Source organism: Primulina tabacum, chromosome 17 (genome assembly GCF_025594145.1).
Source record: "Primulina tabacum isolate GXHZ01 chromosome 17, ASM2559414v2, whole genome shotgun sequence".
NCBI lineage: Eukaryota > Viridiplantae > Streptophyta > Magnoliopsida > Lamiales > Gesneriaceae > Primulina > Primulina tabacum.
Genome location: NC_134566.1, coordinates 6,985,257 through 7,007,322, shown reverse-complemented (window position 1 = coordinate 7,007,322; position 22,066 = coordinate 6,985,257).

Genomic DNA, 22,066 nt, shown 5'->3' with positions numbered 1-22,066 from the left:
AACAAACTCACCGGACCCTAACGGCACGGCCAAAACTGGTGCTGAGATAAGAGCTTGCTTCAAAGTATCGAAGCTCTTCTGACACTCCTCGCTCCAAACAAATTTCACATTCTTCTTGGTCAGTGCGGTGAGTGGAACTGCAATCAAGGAGAATCCCTTGATGAACTTCCGATAATATCCTGCTAAGCCAAGAAAACTGCGGATCTCTGATGCATTCTGCGGCACAACCCAATCTCTGACGGCTGCAACTTTCGCGGGGTCTACCTCAATGCCACTGCTGGAAACAATGTGGCCTAAGAACGCCACTTTCTCTAACCAGAATTCGCATTTACTGAACTTTGCGAAAAATTTGTGTTTCTGCAAGGTCTGCAATACTGTGGTCTGATGCCTGCTGTGATCCTCCCGATTCTTGGAGTAGACGAGAATGTCATCTATGAACACTATCACAAACTGGTCGAGGTACGGCTGAAAAAGGCGATTCATGAGATCCATGAAGATTGCTGGTGCATTCGTCAAACCGAACGGCATCACAAGGAACTCGTAGTGGCCATAACGAGTCCTGAAAGCTATCTTTGAAACATCAGCATCTCTCACCCTCAACTGGTGATAACCGGAACACAGATCTATCTTGGAGAAAATCGAAGCTCCCTGCAACTGGTCAAACAGATCCTCAATCCTCGGAAGTGGGTATTTATTCTTCACTGTAACCCTGTTCAACTCCCGATAGTCAATACAAAGCCTCATCGTGCCATCTTTCTTCTTAACAAACAAGACTGGCGCGCCCCAAGGTGAGAAGCTAGGGCGAATGAACTCCTTGTCAAGAAGTTCCTGAATCTGCTTCTTAAGCTCTGCCATCTCTCTCGGTGCAAGTCGCTACGGTGCTTTTGAGATCGAAGCCGTACCTGGCATAAGCTCGATAGAAAACTCCACCTCCCTCTCAGGTGGCATACCAGAGACGTCCTCAGGAAAAACGTATAAGAAGTCTCTAACAATCGGAACATCTGAGACTGACTGACTGGGCGCCTCGGGGACAGATACAAAGGTTTCTAGAAACGCCCGACACCCTCTATGCATGAGCTTCCTAGCCTGGACATAAGGAATAATACGCGGTAAAGGAAAGTACCTGTCCGGCTCGAATAAGAACTGAGTCATTCCAGGCGGTCGGACTAGAACTGATCTCCGCTGGAAGTCAATCAAAACTCTATTCTGCAATAGCCAATCCATCCCTAGAATGATGTCAAACTCTGGCATCGGCAACACTATAAGATCCGCATAGACAAGATTGCCATGGAGCTCAAGATCTATGTCTCGTATCACGTTGGTGGCTGTCATCTCTTCGCCTGAAGGCAACACTACTGAATAGGCTATATCTAACCCGATGGTCTTGACTTTGAGGAAATTGGCAAAGACCTCCGAAATAAATGAGTGGGTAGCCCTTGAATCTATCAGGGCTTTGATAGCTGAGCCAGCTATGAAAATTCTCCCTGAAAGTTCGGAACACTAAGCTGAACCCAAATAATCACAAGAGCTGAACTTATTGGCATGCAAAGGTCACAATTCTTCTATCTTAATCCCACAAATAATACTAAGTAGAGCATGCAATCCTATCGCAATTCTAAGTTCAAAATCTAAATCCCGATTCCCAAAACATTGGAATGCAAATGTAAACTTAAAGCTGTAAAGTACTTGTCATCAACATGGTATCGGGGTTCGTCTCCGCAGCATGGAGAGCAAAAACTCTCCCTAGGTAGGCAGATTCTTCCGGGGGCACTGCCGCAACACGTGGTCTGTGCTGCAACACTTAAAACATTTCCCTGAGCCATACATGCATGCTCCAGGATGACGGTGTGAGCACTTGGGACAGACTGGGTGCTCAAAGGTCCTCGGGACGACACGTCCCTGCTGCTGCTGCTGCTGCTGCTGAGGTCCTCCTCTGTTTCTGGGCGGGCCGTGATACGGCCGCTTGTGCTGATGCTAATGCTGATGCTGCTGAGGAGGAGGGCGGTGTGGTACCTGGATTGGGCGCTTGCCCTGGCGGTCTCTCTCTATATCACGCTGATCCTGCTCTGCGGCTAGAGCTTTGGAGACAGCGACCTCATAAGAAGTAGGGTCAGATACCCTAACATCACGGCGCAAGATCGGCCATAGACCCACCAAGAAATGCATCAACTTGGCTTTAGCATCATTCGAGATCAGGGGTACAAAATGACAACCCCTCTCGAACATACGGATGAACTCCGTAACAGTCATATCTCCTTGTCTCAGGCTCATGAACTCAGTAGTCAACCTGGTACGCACTTCCTCAGTAAAATATTTGGAGTAGAATACCTCCGTGAAGTGCACCCAAGACAGTGTAGCCAAATTAAGGGCTACTGAAGCTCCTTCCCACCATAAGCGGGCATCTCCTCCGAACAGATAAGAGGCACAACGAACTCGATCTGCATCCCCAAGTTCCATAAACTTGAAGATAACCTCGAGGGACTTGATCCAGCCCTCGGCAATCATGGGGTCCGACGTCCCTGAAAACTCCTTTGGACGCATCTTCATGAATCTCTCATATACAGCCTCGGGCCCTGTCGGCCTGGTCGCCACAACATTGTTCCCTGTAAATTGTGCGAAGAACTGAGTCATCCCAGCCAGCATCTGGGTATTCATGTCCGGTGGGGGTGGAGGTGGTAGATCTCTCTCCTGTCTCTGCTCCTCCCTGTCCTCCTGGCGAGGCTCCTCATCTCTAGTGCGCTCTAGAATGCGTCTAGGGGGCATACTGTTCCATACATAACCCATACGTAACTAACATGCATAATTCCATAATTTATTTAAATTTAAATACTGAACAAATAAAATGAATCTGGACATAAAATGCTTCATGAAATCATGCCGTAAAAAAATAATTCATGCTTTAAATAAAATGCGTAAATGTAAACTTACAGACCGAAGACGTGACTTCGTGAGCTTCTCGCGGTCAGTAGTAGTGCAACCCTATACAGAACCATTGCTCTGATACCAGCTGTCGAGGCCTGAAAATCCTTACTTTGAAAATTTGCGAGATATTTAAAATTTTTCTTTTAAAATAAATGGAGTGCCACATTCATACCAAAAACTGATAAAATGTTTAACGTTCAAAATAGCAGCGGAAGAAATTATGACTTGCCAAAATAACAAGTTAAAGTATTCAACAACTGATAAAATATTTGAGCATAAAAAATAAAATGGCAAGTGCTGAAACTGAGGTCCTCGGGTGCCACTACTGCCGACCCAAGCTAGCTCACTGGTCCCCGCCCTCGATCCCGACATCATCAGTACCTACAACAATCAAGTCTAGTGAGTCTAAAGACTCAACATGCAAATATCGTAAATAACGAGTAAATAATATAGTAAAATTTGCATGGAATAAAATATCATGTCATGAGGCATACTTGAAATAACTTGTCATGAGCAATTATAATACGTGCATACTGAACTGAAAAATCATAGTAAAAATGTTTGCTCCTTGGAGCCCTGTACTGATATAGCACGTAATAATTTTCTATTGAGATTATGGTCTACACATGTGGTCCCTGAACTGAACTGAACTGAGCTGACCGATACTGGGGACCGGACCGGTAACTGGTGACCGGATTTACGTCTGATCAGACTACTGCCACAGTATACTGGGTGAAATACCTGAACTGACCGATAACTGGTGACCGGACCGGTAACTGGGGACCGGGTTTAATCATGATAGTAAAGTGACCACAAGCCATATCGCATAAATCTCAAAAAATGAATATTTTGCACGTAATATAATTAATTCAAAAAATTAAATATCCTGTAATAATTTTATTGATGGATTGGATCGCTCCCAGGCTCGCTGAAACCTAAATATGCCATGAAAAATATGCAATAGCTTTTATTTGACCAAACTATGCAATTAAATCCAAAAATTGAGACAAGTGCGCCTACGACTACGTATTTAATCACGACTCCATGCCAAACCTGAACCAACACCGAACCATCAAGTAGTCATGATTAAAATACGCCTAAAATGATGAAACAATGCTCCTAAAATAGTGAGGGTCGAAATCTAGGTGAATGGAGGCCAAAACATGAAACGCTCTTTCGAGAGTCAATTTGGCACATCGCACCGTAAATTCTCGTACGACCTAAAAAATGAACCGAATTACGAACGGTCGAAAACATGACCTTCTTACTCAATGAGGCACTGTCCAGTCCAAGGCCATGGCTAAAAGCCAACCGAGAACTCGAACGAGCCACCGAACCGACACAGCAAGTTGCTGTCCAAAAATACAGCAACTGTGCTTGGTTTGCTTGCGTCGTTTGCGAGGCTAATGGCCATTGGGGCTTGAACCACCGACCAAAACCTCTTACCAACATCCTAAGGAATGATTTGAACCATGGCTATGGGCTCTAGGCCAGCCACAATTCGAACCACACCAGCAGACAACCGAACGTTCCAACCGAGAACAAATTCTGCACGTAGGATGCATTGCTTTTGTTTGGATGTCACGAGTCGTTCCAATGGCCATTTGATTGACCATGACATGATCTAGACATCTAGGGGTATGGTATGAACCATGGCTAAGGGCCATAGGCCAACCAAGATCCACACCATTCCACCATTTTCGAAACACCCATGCTGTACAAAGGAAGAAGCCGAAGGGGAAGGGATTGTTCTTGTTGTTTTAATTTAAAAACCGATTCACCATGGACTAAGCCACCAAAAGGGCGACTTAGTCACGTCTTAGACATGCTAGAGAAGTGATTTAATCATGGCTATAGGCCTTGTGGCAGCCATGATCAGATCCATTCCCCTTATGACAGCAAACAGAATTTTTCGAAGACTCAAGTGGCAAGAATGGAAAGTTGCTGTAATTTTCGGTTTCCATCATGTATGAGGCTTGTTTGAATGGACCATCATGGTCTTGACACACCCTAGTATGTGTCTAGATGTAGCCTAGTGAGCCTGTAGTCGAACCATCCACCTGGAACATCACAACAAACGAAAACCGTGAAGCTTGTCATGGAACCGAAAAATCTGCATTTTTTATTTTCTGAAAATGTTGGTGTGTTTCGGTTTTTGCATGAAAATGATGATCATTAAATGTAAAAATAATGATAATAGGACTTGATTGAAGTGTCAAGGAAGAATATATGCATGCCTGGTTTCATTTGAAAGAAAAACGAAAGAACGAGACGATTCGGCGCGGAGGAGGTGGAGCGCTTTCTATTCTATCTTGCTAGTTCGATTTTCTCCTCTCTTCCAAGCTATGGTGCTCACGGTTATTAACACTAAAATGCTCTCTAATTTTCGGTGATGGGGAGGAGAAATGGTGGTTAGGAGGGTGAGGGAGATGGATGCAAAATATAGGGAAACAAGCAAGACCAAGTCTACTATTTTTGAAATTTGAATTCTTGTTGCTATCAAATAATTTGTTGGTGCTTGTTGGGGGGTGAGGTGGCCGATTATACCTGATAATCAAGGCTAGGGTAGTGATCTAGTATTAATTAATTAAGGTGAATAAATAATTAAAAAGGTTAGCAAGCTAGACTAACATAGAATGGGTCAAAGGTGAGTTGGCATATAATTGATTATTCCACTAAGGAGTGGCCGAAAAATTCACTAATAAATGGAGGGAAATTATTTTCTAACTAGTAAATTTATAACCCTTAAAAGCCTCACTAATCCTTTAATTAATTTAGTGAATTAATCCCTTAATTATTGGAACTTAAATGAACTTATTTCCTACTCACCTCAAGTAATTAAAATAAATCCTCAAACCTCCTTTTTAACTTAAATCAACTTACTTGCTAGCTAAAATAAATTCTGGATATATTTTCTGAATCTTAAATTCTATTTCAAAACTCCAACTCCAGTCCGGCTTCACTGAAATAACTGAAAGACTAAAATTTAAACTACTGAAATAAAATAATTAACTTTAAAGAAAGGCACTTTAAATACTCATGCAATAAAAATCAATTTACTTTAAAGTACTAGAATTATGCATGGCTTATACGTAGTCTATGTTACGGGTTCTACAAACCCACCCGGCAAAGCATTACCAGGGATCTCATGTATGTGGTAGTGGATTTTTCGTGTCAGCCCAGTACTGTGGTTTAGTCTGATCAGGCACATTTATGAATGGGTCACTTGCTTTGAAACATATCTCTACGCAAAATGTTGAAGTTTATGCATGTTCAAGTATGTACGATGCAAGTATGTTTATGAAAAGTTTTATGATGATGGCACGTCTATGTTTATGTTATTACGCTCAAGTTTTAGTATGTACGTTCTACTTTAAAGATGCATGTGGTTTTATTATACATTACTTGTTATTTACAGTTTATACATGTTGAGCCTTTAGACTCACTAGACTTGATCGATGCAGGTGAAGACAAATATGGGGAGATGAGGGGTGGGGACCAATGAGCCGGCTCGATCTGCGCAGGAGGCTAAACCCGAGGACCGCCTATGTTTTTAAGAACTTTATGCTTGTTTCAAATACTCTGATTTCATGACATTGTTTACGATGTTTAAACAATTGCTTTTGTAAGCTTTGGTTTTGGTTGTTTTATTGCAAATATTTTAGACAAACAGATGATTTTTATTGCAATTTGAATGATTACTATTTATTTAAGAAATTTTTTATTTTTTCGCAAATTTTAAAATAGTTTAAAAGTACGGTACATTATAATTTTATGATGATACCTGCATGTTTACATGATTTATATGCTTACGTTACATGTTTAAAAACTTTTTGAGGTTAAATGATATATATGCTTAAAATTTCTCAAAAAAGGATTAGTATATGATGCATGATTAGTAACTTAGATTTAAATGCATGTTGGTTACGTTTAGAAATTGGAAAACTGAGACGACTGCTACTTCAAATGCTACCAGAAATTTATTTTTTTTCCAAAAATTTATATCTTGAAGCGTGCATGCAATAGGAGCTGAAATTTCGCATTTTAAAATAAATGTACTCAAATAACAGGTGTAAATACCGCAGTTTAAAAATTTCCAAATCGTCAACCATAGTCTTACGTTTTAAAATAATGCAAATATGAAACGTGTAAAAATCCTGCCAAATATCAACATAATAAAATGACACAATATGAAAATATCCATAATCTATCCTAACTCGTAACATGATGTGCGGAAAAATAATTTAGTCGGGTTAGCATGCGCACATCCAGCCCCGCCTACGCAGACTTCAGCGCCTTCAGTCTCCTCATCGATATGTTCACCTGTATCATTCACGCCAAGTGAATCTAAAGACTCAACACACCAAAATTGTTATAAGAAGTACATATACTTAACATGCAAAAGTGAAAAGTATCGTAATAAAAATACATTTCATGATCTTAAAAAGTCGTATGCATAACCATGACATGTCGAAGCATAAACATGTTTATAACATATCTCATCATATCAACATATACGTGTTCGTTTTCTTAATTTGATTTACGTTCATTAATTGTGACTTTCGTATAATCTATTAGGCAATGCATCCATCTACGTATAACCGCGGTACCCAAAGCGAGGATATCAGCGACATTATTACCCATCCACTGAGTCTTGGACTTACATGTCATCGTATTATTGTATAATCATATTAGTCACAACCAACTCTCATCCTTCAAAATATGTCATCATATTCATCACTTAATAAAATCATGCATATAAGTAAATTTTTATTAAAATCAAGCATGCAATGTATTTTTAATATTTACATACAAAGTCATATTCGTGATAACATAAACATTTAAAACATGTCAAATCGTGCTTAGGGTGCTGCCAGGTCTAAAAATTCAACCTGGGTGAAAAATTACAATTTTCCCCTAGAAACACTAATTGACCATTTTACCACTGTACCTCCTCTAAATTTGACCCGAAGCCAACCAAACCCCTTAAAACACCTCAAAACATATTTATAAGCAATTCTTAGAAGTATACTCGAACCTGATTCGAAACTTATAAGATTCGTTTTAAAACTTGGTTCGGGGTCCCATTTTAACCCGAATCAAACTGAAACCTAACCAAATTTTTTCAACTTAAACGGAGACTTAATAATACTTAACCATACCCATTACAACCAATTTCCCACCATTTAGAACCCTCGAAATCTCCTTGACCCTAGCTGAAAATTTCTGCACCAAGAAGAAAGAAACCCTAGTGCACCTTGGGATTTAAATAATTGACCCTAGCTCAAGACCAAGCAGACCAGCACCTAACCAACTATACTGGGACCAAGTACGAACCCTAGAGGCCCTCCTTGAACAACCTTAGCTAACCCTACTGCCCAAGAAACCAGCTCCGCGCGTTAGACCCGAAGCCACGCCGATCGAGCCAACCGAGCCACCCTTCAACCTAACCCTTTGATTAGCTCAAGGACCATGACCAGCTGCTCATGGCTCTCTCCTAGCCCTGTCATGGACCCAAGAGGATTAGCTTCCTGGCTAGAATCAATCCATGCACGGTGGCACATTCAAATCCTTCGATCTAGCCCTACCCGAGCCAAAGAACCACAAAGTACCGAATGGCCCTCACAACTCTCGACGCCTAGCCAACTCCAGCCCCTTGAAATCCTAGTCCTTGACGTGAACAGTCCCCTAGGGTCATGACTCGGAAGCCCCTTACACCAACACAAGGAAAAACGTGAGATATATGCAAAGACATGCGTATTTCGTGACAAACCGAAGCAAAAACGATTTAATATGCAAGGTCTATGCATTCTTCATACACGTCACACACATCAGAATATATACAACATGAAAGATGAGAAAAAGAAGATACATGGCATAACTTAACATTAATGTGCTCAAAAACTCGAATGAGTGAGGAGCCGCCACTTCATTATATTAGGTTTAGGATTTAGTTTCTTTAGGTTTAAGTGAAAAAAATGATACACTATTGGGCCCTTAATTAAAAATTAAACGGTTAAAAGGATTTTGGCCCATTAAATACTAAAATAAACCCATCAAGCCCAATAACACTCCTGAAAAATATTTTGTTTAGGCGCGTTTTTGAAAATATTGCCGAACCTTCAAAAAATCCCTCGATTCGTTAAATTTTGCATATTGGTTTAAAATATAACCTGGTGAGTAAAAATATCCAACCAAGGCTCATTTTCAAAAATCACGCTTAAAACAACTCATATTAAATAATTAAAATTAATAATTCAATAAAAATATATATTTTTTTGATTATCCCCGTTCTCTGTTACTCGTTCGAGTGCGAAATGCAACTTAAAATCCTAATGCATGAAAATTTAACAACCAATGAGATAAACATCTATTCATGCAATAATCATGCATTAAATGCACAAAAATCATAAACATATATTTAAAATAAAATCTTAGATTGTATGCAGTCAGGTTACGTAGTTCGAATTTCCTGGAGTTTACAAATCTCTCCCTCTTAAACAAAATTTCGACCTTGAAATTTAAAACATAACAAATAATTCTTGGTAGCGACTCCTCATCTCGGCCTCATTCTCCCAATTAGCCTCCTCCTCGGAGCCACTTGACTTTGACCATGTGGATCACCTTGTTCCGGAGCCTCCTCTCTTGTCTATCCAATATCTGAGTGGGTTTCTCCTCGAAATACAGGTTCGGTGTCAGCTGAAGTGGCTCATAGGATCTCGAAAGGTCCTATGAATCTAGGACTGGGATTGTCCTTCTTCTCGAATCTCATCACACCCTTCATCGGTGCGACTTTCTAGAATACATGGTCCCCTACTACAAAATCAGGATCCCTGAGCCTCTGATCTGCATAACTCTTCCGTCGGCTCTGCGCGGTCCTCATCCTTTCCCGAATCTTGACCACTAAACCTGCAGTCTGACTGACAATATCTGGTCCAAACTCTGATCTCTCTCCTACCTCATCCCAATACACTGATGACCTACATTTTCTCCCGTACAATTCCTTATATGGAGCCATATCGATAGATTTCTGATAGCTTTTGTTGTACGTGAACTCCACGAGAGGTAACTTCGGCTCCCAGCTGCCCTGGAAGTCAATCATGCAAGCTCTGAGTAGGTCTTCCATAATGTGAATCACCCTCTCAGACTGTCCCTCGGTCTGAGGATGGAAGACAATACTGAATAGCAGCTTAGTACCCAATGCCTGAAGCAGACTCTTCCAGAATGCAGATGTAAACCTCGGATCCCTATTTGACACGATGGATAATGGAATCCCATACAGTCTGACTATGTAATGCCCGAGGATTTTGTTATTGTAATCTGGAATGATTTTTTGATAATTGATGTGATTATAGACGGAAGGGATCGGACCGGAAAAGATGAAAGAATAATGAAAGTATGTGCGAGAAATGAGACTCGCGCATATGCACGAGGTAGGCAGAGAACCTCGTGCATATGCCCGACAGGACCCATGCATATGCGCGAGATTGGCAGAGAACATCGCGCATATGCGCTGGGAGAGGGCGCGCATATGCGCAAGCTGCTGAGAAGACACGCGCTGAGACAGAATGTCTCGCGCATAAGTGCCGAGGAGGGTCGCGCATATGCGCGAGACGTGCTGCACCAAGAGAAAGCCACCTATCCTTGACATGCATGATATATATACAACAAACTTTAATTCTTTAGAATTCAACAAGAAAACGAGAGAATCCCTGGAGAATGTTTAAGTTTCTTTAAACCAGAGATTTGTGATTTACGCAAGATCCGTCCGTCAGATTTTCAATCCGACTTCAGTACCGTGTTCCTATCGACAAAGACTTCAACTGGACGTAAGTTTTCTTATGTTTTGATATGATTTGAAAATCTGATATGAGAGAAATCATGATACGACTGTTATTATCTGTTCCTAAGATTGTTGGCATTGTATATTCGAAATCAGATTGAAGAACTGATACCATATGAAATTGTTATCATTTTCAGAATTGAATTGATTGAGATTATTCAGATTTGATATCAAATTATTTTTTTCGATCGATTATGAGTTGAGATTTGTATCTATTGATATTTGTATTGCTGGGTATATTGAGACTGTGCAGTTATGTCGTTGAAACATAATTAGATTGAGTTACGATTATATCCAGTATTGATTTGAGTGGTATATTGATATTGTACTCCTCGATATTGTCATTGCCAGATTGAGTATTGACAGATTCGAATTCGAGACTTCGACTTCGTCAGACTGACAATAGAAAGGTATAAATCAATGTTGATATGGGTGGATACGACTCGAGTTTGATTTGACTTGAGTTTCCCCAAAACCACATACTTTACTTTTTTGCATTGATATTTGCAATTCATGAGATTGATATGCTTAGTCTATTGATTTATAGCAAAGCATGTGTCGAGTCATGGGCGGATGTGCCTAGTCATTGGCGGAGGTGCCAAGTCTTTGGCTGATGTGCCAAGACAATGGATGTTTGGTTTATATCGATGTTGCATAGTAGCGGACTGGCTTCTATTGCGGAGATTTGATATAGTATGCCAATGTCATGGAACCGGGATCCCTAGATTAGAGATGAGTCGAGTCTGAGATGATGAGTCCCGAGTTCATTTACAGCTTTACATCGATTCATGTCTTTCAGATTTGATACATATTATTGATATTTGTTTCATGCTTTTATATCTGATTATATGATTGCATGTATACGTTGTTTATACTGGGATTATATTCTCACCGAAATTATTCGGCTGTTGTTGTGTTTGTATGTGTGCATGAAAACATGTGGGACATGATCAAGGTCACGAAGAGGATGAGAGATTCAAGATTAGCGTGGAGATCCGGACTTAGAGTATATGGTTTTCAGTACTTGATGTAGTGACTGAGCATTAGTTTGAAATAAATGTACTTTGTACAGGACTTTTACTTTACTGTTGATATTTATATCAGACTGATTTCATTATGTTCCGCATTTACGTATTTTTTAAAAAAATTTAGACCCAGATTAATTAAATGATCTTAATAATGATTAAGAAGATGAATTAGGTTTGGGTCCCCACAGCAGGTGGTATCAGAGTAGTAGGTTCCTTAGACTGAGATAGAAGCTAGTGAGCGGGGTAGATTGAGGTTTCTTTCCTGCTTTTATGTGCTAGCATGTTTACTGCTTTGAAATTCATGTTTACCTGAATATCTAATTTGATTAGAAACATGTGTTATTGAGAATGAATCAGAACCGATTCTTGATCAGCAGTAAGATGATCAGAGGAGGATTGAAACATGTTTGTTGTATTTGGTTACTAACCCTTTTGATAATCAGATATGCCTCCTCGAAGAGTACCAGAACAGGGTAGTACCTCGGCTAATCCGATGGATGTTATAGCAACTCCGATGGAAACCCTACTGAAGAGATTTCAGTCATTCAAACCGCTGACTTTGAAGGGCACAGAGAATTCAGTTGAGTGCGAAAGTTGTCTTGATGACATTGAGATGCTGTTTGATTCTCTGGACTATACAGACGAGCGTAGAGTCCGATTGATTGGGCACCAATTGCATGATGTTGCAAAATATGGTGGATCACGACTAAGAGGGCTTTTGAACAACGAGGTACAGTTATTACTTGGAAAATCTTTAAGACTGAATTTTATCAAAGATTCTTCCCAGTGTCATACAGGAAAGACAAAGGGACAGAGTTTGCCAATTTGAGACAGGGTCAGTTGAACATTGAAGAGTATGTGGCCAAGTTTTCTACTTTGTTGCGTTTTGCTCCACATGTCGCTGAGAATGACGAAGCTGTTGCTGATCAGTTCATCAATGGGCTGAATCCTGAGATATTTACATTGGTGAACATCGGGCGACCGAATAATTTTGCTGATGCCCTGAACCGAGCAAAAGGAACAGAAGCAGGTCTGATGAGACAGAAAGGAGCTTCGTATGTTCCTCCAGCACCGAGACCACATCAACTACCTTCTACTCAATTTCAACAACCCCCTCCCAGATTTGAGAGTGGCAGTACTAGTAGTGGGAAGAAAGATTTCTTGAAAGCTCGAGGAAAACAATTCAAGAAGTCAGGGAACAGTTCATCTAGCTCCGGTTGTTCTCGACAGAGCCAGAGTAGTACAGGGGTCTTTTGCAGGACTTGTGGAGGGAGACATCGCACAGAGCAATGCCAAGGAGTACTTGGTATATGTCGCATTTGCAGACAGCAGGGACATTTTGCTAGAGATTGTCCACAGAAAGGTTCCCAAGGATCCCAGGGAGCAGAGTCATCTGGATCAGTGTCTCAGACAGATAGACGATCATCTGCTGTTCACTCCTTCCAGCCACCACCGACTGCTACTCAGTCACAGCAGAGGCTAGGAGGAAGCCAGCCTCTGCGCTAGCATCCTCGACAGCAGGCCAGAGTATTTGCTTTGACTGAAGAACAGGCTCAGGAAGCACCAGATGATGTTGTTGCAGGTAACTGTTCTTTATGTGGTTATCCTGCTTACGTATTGATTGATACGGGTGCATCACATACATTTATTTCTGACCGATTTGCATTGAGTCATGCATTGCCTGTTGAGTCTTTATAATCTGTAGTATCTGTCTCTTCACTTTGGGGAAAGGTCTTGTATTAGTGACGTCTATTAGACATTGTATGCTACAGTATAACGTGCATGAGATTGAGTTAGACTGCATTGTACTTGGGTTGTCTGATTTTGACTGCATTATTGGTATCGATATGCTGACCAAGTACAGAGCTACCATAGATTGTTTCCAGAAGATTGTGAGATTCATACCTGAGATGGCTAAGAATGGAAATTTTACGGTAAGGGCTCTAGATCTAGAATTCCTTTGATATCTGCTATGTCTATTACTCGATTACTATAGAAAGGAGCGGAGGGATTCCTTGCGTATTCAGTTGACTTACTGAAATCGAGCCCATCATTGGCTGATTTGCCAGTGGTATGTGAGTTTGCTGATGTTCTTCCAGATGAAATTCCGGGTTTGCCTCCGATTCGAGAGATAGATTTCAGCATTGAGTTGGTACCAGGTACAGTTCCGATTTCTAGAGCTCCGTACAGAATGGCACCGATTGAGTTGAAAGAATTGAAGGATCAGCTGGAAGATTTACTGGCCAAGGGTTACATCAGACCGAGTGTTTCTCCTTGGGGTGCTCCAGTATTGTTTGTGAGAAAGAAGGACGGTTCAATGAGACTCTGTATCGATTATCGGCAATTGAACAAGGCTACGGTAAAGAACAAATACCCTTTGCCTCGTATCGATGATTTATTTGATCAGTTGCAGGGTTCTTCTGTGTATTCCAAGATCGATCTGAGATCTTTATATCATCAGTTGAGAGTCAGGGATTCTGATATCTCGAAGACAGCTTTCAGAACCAAGTATGGCCATTATGAGTTTTTTGTCATGCCGTTTGGTTTAATCAATGCTCCAGCTGTATTTATGGGTCTGATGAACCGTGTGTTTCATAAATATCTTGATGATTTTGTGATTATATTTATCGATGATATTCTAATATACTCAAAGAATATGATTGATCATGCTGAGCATTTGAGAACAGTGTTGAGAATTCTTAGAAAAGAGAGACTGTATGCTAAGCTGTCTAAATGTGAATTCTGGCTGAAACAAGTTGTATTTCTGGGTCATATTATATCTGGAAATGGAATATTTGTTGATCCTAGCAAGGTTGAGGCTGTGATCAGTTGGCCTAGACCGACATCTGTGCCAGAGATACGCAGTTTTATGGGTTTAGCAGGCTATTACCATCGATTAATTAAAGATTTCTCTAGTATTGCTAAGCCTATTACTCAGTTGACTCGGAAGAATGCACCATTTGTTTGGTCTGAAGAGTGTGAGTCCAGGTTTCTCGAATTGAAGAAAAGATTGACCAGTGCTCCGATCTTGACTATTCCATTAGGTACTGGTGATTTTATTGTTTATTATGATGCTTCTCAAAGAGGATTGGGTTGTGTTTTGATGCAGCGAGGACATGTTATTGCCTATGCCTCGAGACAATTGAAGCCACATGAGTCTCGCTACCCAATTCATGATCTTGAATTGGCAGCCATCGTATTTGAACTGAAGATATGGCAACATTACCTATATAGTGATAAGTTTGAAATTTATTTTGATCACAACAGTCTGAAATATCTATTTTCACAGTCAAAATTTTATATGAGACAACGAAGATGGCTAGATTTATTGAAAGATTTTGATTGTGAGATCAAGTACTATCTGAGAAAATCCAATGCAGCAGCTGATGCACTGAGTCGAAAGGTATGTTCTTTATCTTTATCGACGATTGATGTTTCAAATTTGATTGAAGATTGCTGTTTGTCTGGATTAGTATTTGAGACAGATTGTAAACCTCTGAGATTATATGCTGTTCAAGTCGAACCAGAGATGATTAATTATGAGGATTAAAACGGCTCAGAAAGTTGATCAGAATGTGCAGAATTCGATATCGATTGTCAGAGCAGGGCATCGATCAGAGTATCAGGTACGTGATCAGGTACTGTATGTGAATAATCGTCTTGTTCTGCCAGATGTTTCAGATTTGAAATGACAGATATTGTCAGAAGCGCACAGTAGTCGATTCAGTATTCATCCTTGTGGCAGAAAAATGTATAATGATTTGAAAAGACAGTTTTGGTGGAAATAGATGAAAGCTGATATTGCCGAATTTGTATCAAAATGTCCAAATTGCCAACAGGTGAAAGCGGAAAGAAAGAAACCAGGAGGTCTATTACAGAGTTTGTCCATTCTTGAATGGAAATGAGATCACATTTCCATGGACTTCGTGACGAAACTACCTCGTTCCTCCAGAGGTTGCGATGCGATTTGGGTTGTGATTGACAGATTGACCAAATCCGCATGTTTTATTCCGTATAAGATGACGTACAGACATGACCAGATGGCAGAGATCTATGTCAGAGAAGTGGTTAGATTGCATGGAGTGCCGAAGTCGATTGTATCGGACCGTAATCCTCGGTTTACTTCACACTTTTGGCACAGTTTACAGCAGGCTCTAGGTATGAAGTTACATCTGAGTACCGCATATCATCCTCAGACCGACGGACAGTTAGAGCGGACTATCCAGACATTGGAAGATATGCTGAGAGCTGTAGTGCTAGATTTTGGCACTAGTTGACAAGATTCTTTGCCACTTTGTGAATTTTCATACAACAACAGCTATTAGACGAGTATAGAAATGGATCCATTTGAAGAGTTTTACGATAAGAAATGCAGATCCCCTCTGTATTGGGATGATATCTCTGAGGTACCTGAGATTGGGCCTGACATAATTAGAGATAAGACTGAGAAAGTGAAGCTAATTCGTCAGAGAATGAGGACAGCGCAAGATAGAGTATTTGAGGCAGGAGACAGAGTATTTTTGAAGATTTCTCCTTTCAGAGGCGTTTTCAGATTTGGCAAGAAAGGGAAGTTGCTCCACGATATATCGGTCCTTACGAGATTCTCGAGAAGATAGGAGACCGTGCCTATCGACTCGCTTTACCTTATTCTTTATCTGGAGTACATTATTTTTTTCATGTATCCTTATTGCAAAAGTATCTTCCTGATGTATCTCATATTATTCAGCCAGACGAGGCTGAACTTGATGAGACTGAGTTATTTTGAAAAGCCGATTCAGATTCTTGATCGTAAAGAAAAGCAGCTCAGAACAAAGACTATTCCACTTGTGAAAGTTCAGTGGAGTCGTCATGGCATTGAAGAAGCTACGTGGGATACTGAATCAGATATGAGACAGAAATTCCCAGAGTTATTTCACTGATGTGAGTCTTCTTATTTAGCTTCTATTCTCCAATGCTTATTGTATCTGATTCGTTATCTGATTTGATTGCCTGTGATTTCGAGGACGAAATCATATTTTAGAGGGGGAGAAATGTAATGCCCGAGGATTTTGTTATTGTAATCTGAAATGATTTGTTGATAACTGATGTGATTATAGAAGGAAGGGATCAGATAGGAAAAGACGAAAGAAGAATGGAAGTATGTGCGAGGAATGAGCCTCACGCATATGCGCGACCCTACCGGGTGCATATGCGCGAGGTAGGCAGAGAAACTCGCGCATATGCGCGACAGGACCTGCGCATATGCGCAAGATTGGCTGAGAACCTCGCGCATATGCGTCGGGAGAGGGCGCGCATATGCGCGAGCTGCCGAGAAGACACGCGCTAAGACAGAATGTCTCGCGCATATGCGCCGAGGAGTGTCGCGCATATGCGCGAGACATGCTGCACCAAGAGGAAGCCACCTATCCTTGACATGCTTGATATATATACAACAAACTTTAATTCTTCAGAATTCAACAAGAAAACGAGAGAATCCCTGGAGAATGCTTAAGTATCTTTAAACCAGAGATTTGTGATTTACGCAAGATCCGTCCGTCAGATTTTCAATCCGAATTCAGTACCGTGTTCCTATCGACAAAGACTTCAACTGGACGTAAGTTTTCTTATGTTTTGATATGATTTGAAAATCTGATATGAGAGGAATCATGATATGACTGTTATTATCTGTTCATGAGATTGTTGGCATTGTATAATCGAAATTAGATTGAAGAGCAGATTCCATATAAAATTGTTATCATTTTCAGAATTGAATTGATTGAGATTATTCAGATTTGATATCAGATTATGTTTGTCGATCGATTATGAGTTGAGATTTGTATCTATTGATATTTGTATTGCTGGGGATATTGAGATTGTGCAGTTATGCCGTTGAAACATAATTAGATTGAGTTCTGATTATATCCAGTATTGATTTGAGTGGTATATTGATATTGTACTCCTCGATATTGTCATTGCCAGATTGAGTATTGACAGATTTGAATTCGAGACTTCGACTTCGTCAGACGGACAAGAGAAAAGAATAAATCAATGTTGAATCGGGGGTTACGACTCGAGTTTGATTTGACTTGAGTTTCCCAAAAACCACATACTTTACTTTATTGCATTGATATTTGCAATTCATGAGATTGATATGCTTAGTCTATTGATTTATAACAAACCATGTGTCGAGTCATGGGCGGATGTGCCTAATCATTGGCGGAGGTGCCAAGTCTTTGGTGGATGTGCCAAGACACTAGATGTTTGGTTTATATTGATGTTGCGTAGTAGCGGACTGACTTCTATTGCGGAGATTTGATATAGTATGCCAATGTCCAGGAACCGGGATCCCTAGATTAGAGATGAGTCGAGTCTGAGATGATGAGTCCAGAGTTCATTTACAGCTTTACATCGATTCATGTCTTTCAGATTTGATACATGTTATTGATATCTGTTTCATGCTTTTATATCTGATTATATGATTGCATGTATACGTTGTTTGTACTGGGATTATATTCTCACCAGAGTTATCCGTCTATTGTTGTGTTTGTATGTGTGCATGACAACAGGTGGGACAGGATCAGGGTCACGAAGAGGATGAGAGATTCAAGATTAGCGTGGAGATCCGGACTTGAAGTAGATGGGTTTTCAGTACTTGATGTAGTGACTGAACATTAGTTTGAAATAAATGTACTTTGTACAGGACTTGTACTTTACTGTTGATATTTATATCATACTGATTTCATTATGTTCCGCATTTATGTATTTAAAAAAAATTTAGACCCAGATTAAACAAATGATCCTAATAATGATTAAGAAGATGAATTAGGTTCGGGTCCGCACATACTATCTATCTAATATACAGCTCTACGTACTGAGTCATGATGAAAGTCTTCCTAATCATTAAAAAGTGCAGTGAGCCGATCAACCATCACCCAAATGACATTATATCCCCTAGTATTCCTCTGTAGTCCCATCACAAAGTCCGTGGTAATGTTCTCCCATTCCACTCGGAATATGGAGTGGTTTCAGCTTCCCTGCTGGTCTTTGGTGCTCTGCCTTGACCTGCTGACACGACAAACACTCGGAGACGAAATTAAGGATAACTCTCTTCATACCCGACCAACAATACAGATTCTGTAGATCCTTATACATCTTCGTACCCCCTAGATGGATGGAGGACGAGGTGTTGTGGGACTCACTCATGATATCTACCCTCAGGGAATCACTGCTAGGAATCAACCGTCGGTCACAATATCTGAATATGTCGTCCACACTGTATACAACCTCCGGCCCTTGGCCTCATCCCTCTGTCTCCACTTCTGTAACTGTTCGTCAGAAGCATACCTTGCCCCAATTCTATCTCTCAGTGTCGACTGCACTGTCAGGGTAGAAATACTAGGGGCATCGCCCATGGCATACCCAACCATAGAAGAGAAGCTTTGAATGAACCGAAGAAGCCCATACTGCACTATCAAGGCGGTCATAGGCACCGCAATAGAAGATAAGCCCGGAATGAACTTCCGTTAGTACACAGCCAATCCCAAGAAATTGGGGATCTCTGTCACACTCTTAAGCACTGGCCAATCTCGGACTGCCTCAACCTTGCTGGGATCGACCTCTACTCCATCTCGGGATACAATGTGACCCAAGAATGCCGCCATGTTTAGCCAGAACTAGCACTTACTGAACTTGGCATACAGACGTCTGTCTTGTAAAGTCTGTAGTACGGTCCTCAGATTCTGATTGTGCTCCTCTCTGTTCTTCCAAAAGATCAGGATGACGTCTATGAAAACTATGAGAAACTGATCCAAATACGGCTAGAATACGCGATTCATGAAGATCGTTGGTGCGTTCGTCAATCCGAAGGGCAACACCATAAACTCATAGTGCCCATAACACGTCCTGAAGGACGTCTTATGCACGTCAGACTCTCTCACCTTCAGCTAGTGGTATCATGACCGGAGATCTATCTTCGAGGATACTGATGCTCCCTGAAATTGATCAATCTGATCCTCGATCCTGGGCAGTGGATACTTGTTCTTGAAAGTGACTCTGTTTAGTTCCCTGTAATCAATGCAGAGCCGCATGATGCTATCTTTCTTCTTAACAAACAGTACCAGTGCGCTCGATGGAGAAAAGTTAGGGCAAATGAAACCCTTGTCTAGCAAGTCCTATATCTGATCCTTCAGTTCCTTCATCTCTGTAGGTGCTAGATGATAGGGTGCCTTAGAAATGAACACGGTACCTGGCATAAGCTTGATAGAAAAGTCCACCACTCTGTCTGGTGGAATGCCTGAAACATCGTCCGGGAAAACGCTGGGAAGTCTCTAACCACTTCAACCTCCTCTAGACTCTGATTGACTGGCTCTGTCACTCTTACGATATTGGCAAAAAATTCTTGGAAGCCTCTCCTCATGAGCTTCCTCACACAGATGCAAGAAATGATGTGAGGCATCTGCTGATGTTTGGCTGCCTCAAATATAAACGACTTACCGCTGGGTGGTCGGACAGATACTGACCTCCGTCGAAAATATATGACAGATCCATTCGTAGAAAGCTAGTCCATACCCAGAATAATGTCGAACTCTGGCAATGGTAGCGCAATCAAACCTGCTTGCACCATATTTCTCTGTAACCGAAGCTACAATTTCTTCACTACATGTGATGTAAACATATGATCTTCGGACAAAATCGAAACTCTGAATCTAAAATCCATAATCTCTAGTATGATTCCTAGTCGCTTGGAAAAAGCTTCGGATATAAACGAATGTGTAGTTCCAGAATATAGCAATGCATACGTGGCTACTTGAAATATATATCCTTTCTGCGATAAAACATACCATCAAATATGATCGCGTTGAAACTTAAGAAATTTTCTACCAGCACTTATCCCAAAATCTTTGAAAAATTACTGATTTACTTCTAGCACCCACACAAAATTCTCGAAATTTTACCTCAAAATTTCGGAAATTGTAATTTGGCATTTAGATTTTCGAATTCTATACACTTTGGCCATACAATTTACGAAAATTGCATTTTTGTCCCCATTTTTTTTTTTACATTTTACCCACTTAAACCTTAAAATTATCAAAAATTAAGAATTTAACCCCGAAAATTCGAAAACAGCCCTTAAATTTTGATTATTTCAATATGGTCCTTAAAAAACCCTTAATCAATTCAATTCGATTCTTAAGTCCAACTATTTAGAACATGCAACCTAATTTATTTTAGGTTCTCAATGTCAAAATAATTCCCTCAACAATTATATAACTCATGCAATCAAGGCGGTAAATTAAAATTCTTTAGCATAAAGGTTACTGGTGATTAGTGTAGAGTTTGGCTCCGCCTCCGCCTCCGCCTCCTCCGGATGCATCACATACGCCCTGCCAATAGTGGGGCCCTTGTTCTTAGGGCAGTCTGACGCCTTGTGTCCTTCTCCTTTGCATACGAAGCATCTGAAGGTGCCCCACATGTATTTGTCGTAGTGTAACTTGTTGCATTGCTTGCACGGCTGATCCTCCTCTGGCTTAGGAGTCCCTGGTGCTTGTGGTGGTTGTTGCTGTCCGACCTCTTAAATTGACCTTGGGGCTTTTGCTGCCCTGATGTAATGCCCGAGAATTTTGTTATTGTAATCTGAAATGATTTGTTGATAATTTATGTGATTATAGACGGAAAGGATCAGACCGGGAAAGACAGAAAGAAGACTTGAATAATGTGCAAAGAGATGAGCCACATGGCTGAAACATGCAATATATATGTAAATTGATTTCATTTCCTTCATTTCCTTTAGAAAGAACCGAGAGCTTCTCCAGGGGAATTGTCAAGCTTTTGATACTAGAATTCAATTGGAGGAAAATCCGTCCGTCTGAATTTCAATCCGACTTCAGTACCGTGTTTCTATCGACAAGAGCTTTAACATGACGTAACTTTTATTATGTTCTAGCATGATTCAAAATTTATGAGTTGAAGGAATTATGATTTGATTGAGATTATATGTTCTCGCAATATTGATAATCGTATAATCGAAACCGGATTGAAGAACGGATACCGTATAGAATTGTTATCATTTTCAGATTGAATTTGATTGAGATAATACAGATTTGATATCAGATTATGTTATTGTATCGATTATGAGTTGTTGAGATTGATATCTATTGATTTGTATTGCTAGGTATATTGAGATTGTGCCATTATGCCGTTGAAACAGAATTTGATTGAGTTCTGATTATATCCAGTATTGATTTGAGTGGTATATTGATATTATACTCCTCGATATTGTCATTGCCAGATTGAG